Source organism: Tachypleus tridentatus, chromosome 6 (genome assembly GCF_004210375.1).
Source record: "Tachypleus tridentatus isolate NWPU-2018 chromosome 6, ASM421037v1, whole genome shotgun sequence".
Taxonomy (NCBI): Eukaryota; Metazoa; Arthropoda; class Merostomata; order Xiphosura; family Limulidae; genus Tachypleus; species Tachypleus tridentatus.
In genome coordinates this window covers 124,342,157-124,351,486 of record NC_134830.1, presented here as the reverse complement: position 1 = coordinate 124,351,486, position 9,330 = coordinate 124,342,157, and positions in this window count along the sequence as shown.

Genomic DNA, 9,330 nt, shown 5'->3' with positions numbered 1-9,330 from the left:
TTTAGTATATTTTTGTTTATATAATACAAATTGTAAGTAGACTCTTTACCGACTGTGTTTTATTGCCAACACACGTTTTTCTTGTTTTCTGTATGAACTGTATGGGTTAGACAAGTAATTGTAAAACTTCGAAGTAAAAGTTTAATAAATAGTTCTAGCCCTGTTTTATTAGCACATTTAACTCTAAAAGTAGGTGTAGTAGTATACGTTTAATTGTTATTTTAGGTATGGTGTCATCTTTTATTGGTAATAGATATGTCATCTGCTTTGCTGTTATAATTGTGTTATGGTGTGTCATCTGTTATTTTTGATACTATCATGGCATATCATTTATTTAGGCATTATTTCTAGATCTGGTATATCATCTATTATTGTTGATATTAGCTTTGTACTGATTTATGTAATTAAACTGCACCACAACCACTGATTTGGTTTCTGTTAGCCAAATTATGCATTCATCCTTTACTTGCACAGGTCTCATTTTATAGGGTAACACTACTCATTGGAGTGAAAAACTTGTGCTAATTATTATAATAATTGTAATACTTTGAATTAGGCTTCAAGATGTTGAAAACTGATGACATATATATAATTATTAAATTTTAAAATAGGGAAGTTTAAAACTTATGTTCTATCTCTGATTTTTAAATATGTTTTGTAATGTTGTGACTTATGATTAAGCTTATTTAAGTTGTGTGTAGTGTGTATGGTTGTTAATGCTGTGGCTTATGATTAAACATGATCAAACTGTGTAATACTGCACTGACTAAATGCTGATAAACTCTCCAAATGTTGGCTTACCTATTCCAAAACTTACCATCAGCTCAATTTGACTACTCTTCAACATCAGTTTTGTCAATCTAGGCTTTAGTCTTACACACTTCAATCTTTTAAACCCCACTTAGATCTACTTCATAATTAATTTGTAAATCTCTCCACCCACATCAATATACCCTCTATCCTGGTACTACATAGAACCACCTCGCTTAGGTGAGGTAATCACCTTTCCTCAACAAAGCAATGGTCTCAGTTTTCTCTGATAGTGTTGCTCGTTGTCATGTTATGGATTAAGATTTCACACCACCTGGTGGATTTCCATATAATTATAAATTCCTCCAATTAAAAAAAAAAAAAAAAAATTGCAGGTATGAACTCCCATATTGCTGTTGTAGGGAGAGGGGCTAATTAGACTTCTCCTATTCATCCTTTTTATCTAGTGCCTCTATGGACAGAGGGGTTCATTTTCAGTTGGAGCTGTCTGTGTTTTGATGAATTGGGAGATGGAGGCATACATTAGCCTGGTGTGTTTTTTCCTAGGCTTCTGAAGTTGTCTTTGATCATGGTTATTCTGTGGAGAATTTGGACTCTTGTTGTTTTCTGATATCTTTTTTTACTAAACTGGCTTCTTATGAGTCCAACTTGGATCAAATACATCCTACTCCTTTTCTTTGGGTGGATTTATATAATGGTTCCATACACACAAAAAAATCTCTTTTCTGGATATCTGGGGTTTTAGAATTGTTCATGTGATCACATTTTCTTGTACTTGTTGAAGATTACATAAAGGTCAGACATTGTTCTGTACTTTATTTTAATTAGTTTAAATACCCATATCTGCCATCTTGATAATACATTTTTATTTCAAGTGGGTTTCTTATCATAAATGAACTTGTATTTGTTTGATCCTCATTCTTGTTCAATGTTTCTTACCCCCCAAAATTGTTGACAATCTGTTAGTGGTCCCAACTTCAGTTAGCAGTCAAATGGTGTCTCTATGATAAATTCCATTTCTCTTCAACCATTTTGTGATCATCTTACAAGTGTTACTGAGAGAAGATAATGTTTAATATAACACTTTTTACAGTTGTTACTGAAAGAAAATGATCTCTGTAATGTAGTACTGTTTACATGTGTTAGTGATAAAAGACAATCTCTAATATATCACTGTTTTAGTGTTACAAAGAGAAGAAAACCCTCCATAATGTAATAATATGGTTTACAAGTGTCACTAAGAAATGTTTTACACTAGTTGTGTAGTAATCAGTTTAATATATTTAGTAACACCTTACAGTTGATACAGATGTAAAGCAAACAACAGAAGTATGTAGTTGAGGGTATAGGCACCTTAGTTTCAATGAGAGGTTGCAAAAGAAGTGTTTTGGTTGACTTCATGTATTCCCTGCTACAAAAGAAGTGATGTTTTGGTTAACTTTGCATATTCCATGTTACAAATGAAGTGTTTTGGTTGAGTTGTTAAAATTGATATTAGAACTTGAAGCCACATATTTTCAAGTACATAATGTTGAATTTGGTCATTTCAGTTTTTTCTCAAGAGGCCTTGAGCAGGGCATTATTAATGTCATTATACTAAATCTCTAGATGCTCTAAATCTGGTCATTAAAACAGTATTGCTACTGAGTCATTTTTGTCTCAACACTGAAAAACTTGTGCAATTATTAAGTGTCTTTTAATCTAGTTTATTGGAGTAGTTATCCTTTTAAAATAAATGTGAAACTCCAGTCAATCGCACAGTTTACTGGTTTTAGTGATATTCCAACCCTCACCAGTAACCTTGGGCAGGGTCAAATCGAAAAAATAAGATTAGGTTACATATAGCGATGGAGTGCATATGAAAATATTCATAGACTGAATAACGTGTTTTGGATTGCCAGTATTAATGCAATTTATGAAACGAATTTCAGTGGATAAGTTACTGTTTTTGAAATATATACAACTAGTTTCTCATGTACATTACCCGAGTTTACAAGGTGAGTTTCTTTGGACAATATGGATTTAACCTTTTGCTAATCGTATTGACGAGTTCTAGGTTATTTACATGGCGAGTATCCCTTTTATATTTGTAATAAATATTGTATTATGTACGTTTACCACTTTACATGGCGAATATCTCGATCAACGATTATCCTTTCAATAACACTATTGATGAGCTTTGAATTACTTTGGTTTATAAGGTGAACTTCTCTGGTAAACAAAACGTATCCACAAGAACTTGTTTTAACATTAACTTTTTGATTTTGTAAAGTGAAGGTCCATTAAATACATGTTACTTTTATACTACTCACCAGCAATGTTTACCTCACCTGACTGTAGGGCAAGTGATGGGAGATTAAGTCAAACACCTAACCCTTTCAAAACAAATACATTTTTGGTTTTGTAGGCTTGTTTGGATGTAATTGGTGATAAAACATATTCATTTATGTCACGACATGAAAATATTTGCATACATATAAAATGTAATCATAGCTCGAAAGGTTAACCCTACTTATCGAATTTAAACTTTTTATAATTATATGCAGTCTTGTACATTTATTTTTTAACTCTTACTTCTCATAAGTTAACTTGTAACCAATAAGCTAGAAAAACAGTACAGTTTTTTTAGTAAATGGAGGATGAAATTTAAAGCAACTTAGGTTCACCTTGCTAGTATGTAAGAATGGGTCGGGGAAAAAGTGTTTTGCTCATCATGGTCTCAAATCTGTCTTTTAACAATCGGAAGCTTTTATAAACACCAGACTTAGGTTTTCAAAAGCTATTAAAACCTTCAGCTTATCTTCCTAATGTAGGGAACCAGCTAGTAACAACAATCACACCTTATTATGACGTCAAAATGGCTAGTTCACCAGTGTTTCTAGTTGTTGGGTGATTTATGTACAAACACGTTACATTTTAACTTAGCGTTTTACTGACTTCAGCATTTAATGTTCATCATGACAACTTGAGATATCAAGCTAAAATTACTGCAGTCGTAGCAACAGACATTCACTGATATTTAAAACAGAGGGGAAACAAAAAATAATGAAAGGATGACAATGCCAAAAATTATAGAAACAAAGTAGGGATGAATACACCTTCATACGTAAGTAGCCACCGACTCAATGTTACAATCGCATGGGAATTAGCCATTGTAGAATTTCATATTATTCAGTTTAAATGCTGAGTTCATGTAAGTCAAAGGAACTGAACACTTAATTAGCCAGGTGGTCGAGGCACTCGACTTGTAATCTGAGGGTTGCGGCTTTGAATCCCCATCACATCAACATACCCTTTCAGCTGTGGGGTGTTATAACGTCACAGCCAATTCTGCTATTTGTTGGTAAAACAGTAGCCCAAGAGTTGGAGGTGTGTGGTGATGACTAGCTGCCTTCCCTCTAGTCTTGCACTGTAAAATTAGGGACGGCTATCACATATAGCCCTCGTGTAGCTTTGCGTGAAATTCAAAACAGATTTAGTTGTAGATAAAAGTTTTTTTCGAAAGATTTGACTACTTAAAACAGTCATCTCTTTATCTGGCAAATAATTTCAACTTGATATAACATTTATTATGAAATATGGAAAATGAGTATTTGTTCTACATACTTATTTCTACTGCTTTGCTTCCCCAGTGGCACATTGGTATTTTTATGTACTTACAACGCTAGAAACTGGGCGTCGACACCTATGGATTGCTCATTGTGTAACTTTGTACTTAACTTTAAACAAACAAATCTACTTTTGTGTCATCTATAAATGTAAGACACCCATAAATTACTATAGCTATGTCACTATTTAATCCAGTAACAAAATTCAGCTGGCCAAGGAATCGTCATTTCCCAATGGAGAAAATGTCACTATTTAATCCAGTAACAAAATTCAGCTGGCCAACGAATCGTCATTTCCCAATGGAGAAAATGGTAGATAATGATGGGAGGCATACCAATTTCAATTTGAAATAACTTCTTTAGAGAATAGTGAACAAGTTATACTGATGACCATTTAAAAGGACCAGACTTGATGATATCAAGTAATTTTCCAAATAAATGTAACAGACATCAAACATTGATAACTGCTTCATCCAATAAGTGTTGAATGTTTTAACATACTGTAAACAAGAAAGTATTTAAAAGAAAGTTTCAGAGTAGGATATAGAGGAAGGAGAGGACCTTACCGAAACTTGGTCAATATTTGCAAGTTTTGCCCAGTTATTTTTTGTGAAAGCTCCACATGAAATCATGTATCTATAAGCACGTAACCATATTATAGATGTCATAGCAGAAGGATATACAAATTAGGTAAAAACAACGAAAGGTTTCAGAGTAATGAAAATTACATCCATTAAAATCACAAATAACTAAAAGCACCATCTAGAACTTCTGGAATGATCAGAGTATTAAAACATAATATAACCACAGTGCATTTTTTTTTATGCAAGGAACTGCAAAATATCAGAAAAAGGGAAGTGTGGGAAACAACGTTTCTACAGTTGTAAATGTTAACAACTGTTAATAAAACCAAGGATGTGGGGTTAGGATAGGTTGAAATACCTTTGCAGTCGATGATGATAAAATCCCTGTACACTATATAGCAATTACTACACCAGAGTCTGAACTTTTAGTGACAATAAGAAGATCAGTTATTGTAACGTGTATGATCAGAACATACTAGGAATACATTTAGAGATTGGGTCATAGTAAAATTGAACATTCTAGTAAGTCCTAAAGGATTGGTAATTAGAAAAAAATTGCAAATCAAAAAACTAACAGTTATCATTAAGACCATAAAACAAAATAGACCACGAAACCGAAATTGACTCTCGATGGTACATTATAAGATGTGAAGTTAGACAGATGATACTTCCACATCAAAACTAGTTTCTTTTGAGGCACGATATAAAAGTATGATTTAAAATGCTTACAAAGACCACTTACAGCTGTAGGATTGAAAATGTAGAAGTCTTACAATTTCATTGTAGATTACTTGACTTGCTAAAATATCCCTTCTCTAGTGCTTTTCATAATGAAGGTAAAACAAATACAATATTTCATGAGATTGAGACTACAGAAATAGCCAAAAAATATGAGCTAGATAAATTCCACATAAAAAGACAAACGTAGGCTTAGAAAAAAAGTTTGATTTTTTGAATTTTGCACAAAGCTACTCGAGGGCTATCTGTGCTAGCCATCCCTAATTTAGCAGTGTAAGACTAGAGAGAAGGCAGGTAGTCATCCACACCCACTGCCAACTTTTGGACTACTCTTTCACTAACAAATAGTGGGAGTGACTGTAACATTATAACACCCCCATGGCTGAAAGGGCAAGCATGTTTAATGTGATGGGGATTCGAATCAGCGACCCTCAAAATATGATTCAAACGTCTTAACCACCTGGCCATAAGCCAAAAGGAATATTGATTTAAATACACAACTAGCATCTCTTCTTACTACCAGTAAAAGAATCATACGAGGCAAGATTCAGAAGGTCAGTTGGAAGTATACTTTTCACCTTGCTCTTCAATGACCAGGAAGGTGCTGATATCTAGACATTTGTCAATACTTATGGTGTGAGCTATTCTCATGCATCTAGCGCTTATGTTTCTTCTCCCACATTTTCGACCATCAAGTTTCATGCAGAGATCACCACTTTCCCTTCGGGCTGATCGTTTCTTGAACTATAATCACACCTTTACACTGGTGGAGCTTGAGATTGCTCTTCATCAGTCTTGATTTACGTCAAATGAATCCGATGATATTCGTTATGAGATGCTGAACCATCACACTCTCCAACCTATTTTGCTACTCTTTGGGTAGTTTTTAACTGAATCTAGCACGAAAGTATTTTTCCTGATACTTGGTCTAGGCTATTGTCCTCCCTTTCCCTAAGCCTGGGAATAATTCCAAGATTCCTTCTAACTATTGTCTAATATCTTTGACCAGCTGTCTCTTAGGTCTTAAAGAGGATGGTTAATGCCAATCTTGTTTGGTTCTTCAAATCAACCAACCTTCTCTTGCCCACCCAGTGTGGATTCTGTCTACAGTGTTTCACTGTGGACCATCTAGTTCAACTTGAAACATCAATCAGGGAAGCATTCCTCAAGACAGAACATCTTGTTTCTGTGTTCTTTGACCTTGAGAAGGTTAGAACACTAGATGGAGGTACTGCATCCCGAACTCCTTTTCAGTGATGTTTTTTTCCTGTGGTGCCTGAATTCTTGGGGCATATCTTCTGTCTGTAAGCTTTCACCCCTCACACCAAGCAGCTAAGTGTCAAGTGTACAAAGGCACTAAATATCCTTTGTTTCATCTCTTCCATTTCTTGGGTATTAGATCAATGTTCTATGCTCAGGATCTATGGTGCCTTCATTCACTTCAAACTGGACTATGGGTCTCTCATTCTGGCAGGACCTCGAGGATGGTGGACCATATTCACCATCTGGGAGTTTGACTCTGCACAGGGGCTTTCCACACTTCTACAGTTCAAAGTTGGTATACAGTCTTCCTCTTCACCTCCATCATTTACAACTCTCTTTGCAGTATGCTGTCAAACTTCATATCTTACCACAGCAGCCCATCTGCTATTGCACCTTTCTTCCTCAGTGGGCTAAGCTCTTTCAGAATAGACAGTCTGCCATTCTTTCCTTTGGCCTTCACGTCTAAACGCAATTGGCTGTGTTAGGTCTGTCATTGGATGATGTTGCTGTCTCCACAGGTCAGCCCATTCCACCACAGCTTATTACCTTCCCACCTGTGGCCTTCCTTTGAGTCATCATAGGGAGACTATTGAAAATATTGTCTTCTTTTTGCCAAATATCTTTTAAATCATTCTTCTAGTTCCACTTATACTTGTGGTTTGAAATCAGATAACTTTGTGGGCACAGCCATGGTTTGTTGTGACTTGGATCCTCTGTACAGTTTCCGTGTTCACTGCCAAGATGTATGCCATTTCTCTGACACAGACTCATGTAAAAGCTATGCAGTATATCAGTTGTACTACTTATCTCTTATCTCTCTACTGGTCCTGGAATTGCTTAGCTTTAGTTCTTGAACTGTTCTTGTTGCTATTCTGAAACGACTGGCCCATTTTTCCTTATCTTTTGTTTATATTCGTTTTTTTTCTGGATACCAGACTATCTTGGTATCCATAGGAAGAAATTCGCTGACACCATGGCTAAGCCTGTCTGCTCTGGTTGTGTTACAGCTGCATCTATCTTATATATAGACTACATTCCTGTATTGAAGGCTCAATTTCTCACTATTTGGCAGCAGACTTGCAGTAAGCAGTATTGTAACAAGATTTTCCAGGTCAAACCTTTTGTTGTTCTTTGGTTGTCTCATTTCCTTAAGAATCACCAGGATGAAATTGTCCTAACTAGACTATGCATTGGCCACAATTTTTTAACTTATCATTTTCTTTTATCTGAAACTAATCCACCAATGCATGACCTTTGTGACACTCAAGTCACAATAGTTTTACATTTTTTACTATTATGACTGTGAGAGATAGCACCATTTTTGTCTTTTCTGTTGGATAGTGTCCAGCTTCCTTCGTGTTTTTAACTTTTTATGGACCAATGGCATTCTTATATATATTTAGGTCTTTTTACCTGAATTTTAGACACTGTTAATTTATTTTTTCCACTTTTTATATTACTTTTCTTTTCTTTTTACCATTTTAACCAGTTGTTTTGGCACAGATAGCCTAGTTGCTTTGTGCCAATAAATACCAAATAATAACAACTATAGTTTATGTGTCAGTAGTTTTCATATATTATCATGATACACTTGTAGGAATATTAACAGACTCCATCATTTGGAATATCATCAGACTAGTGTTCTAAAAATGATGTAATTTTTGGAGAAAACAGAATACTAATCACATTCTTATATGACTTCAGGAAGAAATACTTGATGTCAAGTGAATAACAACCTTTCGATAAACACACACCAAGAAATAACCTGAATAACCTTTTGATAATTACACATCTAGTAATAGTTGATTTCAAATAAATAATAACCTTTTGGTTTATATACCTAGAAATAGTAGATTTCAAGTGAATAACAACGTTGATATAAGCACAACTAATAAACGGTTCGTGGTAACCGAAATGTATTCATCAGAAAAGATTTTCTAAAATTTACTTTTCTTGGTGTAAGAAAACTTAAGTCATGTTAGTTCAAACTATTTACACCAATTTTCTTGTAATTAATCTATAATTTTGAAATCAGGCCTATGTTTCTTCTCCTTCTAATGAACTCATTAAAGGGATCAAAATATTACATTCCTGAGGAATTTAACTTTGTTTAAGGAATTTCATTTTGTGGTTGGATTTCTCAGTTGGGAATTCAAGATCTATCTGTACTTCTTTGTGTATGACCAATGAAAGTGAAAACATTGCATGGATCAAATAAAAAATTAATACTTGGGGATGTGTAACTTTACACTTGTAATCTCCTACAAGTGAATGAAATTTCATTTCAGTATTTTTGTCACTGCATCAATGGGAAGCCTATTTCATTATATGTTATAATGTACAACACTACTAAAGCAACAAAATTA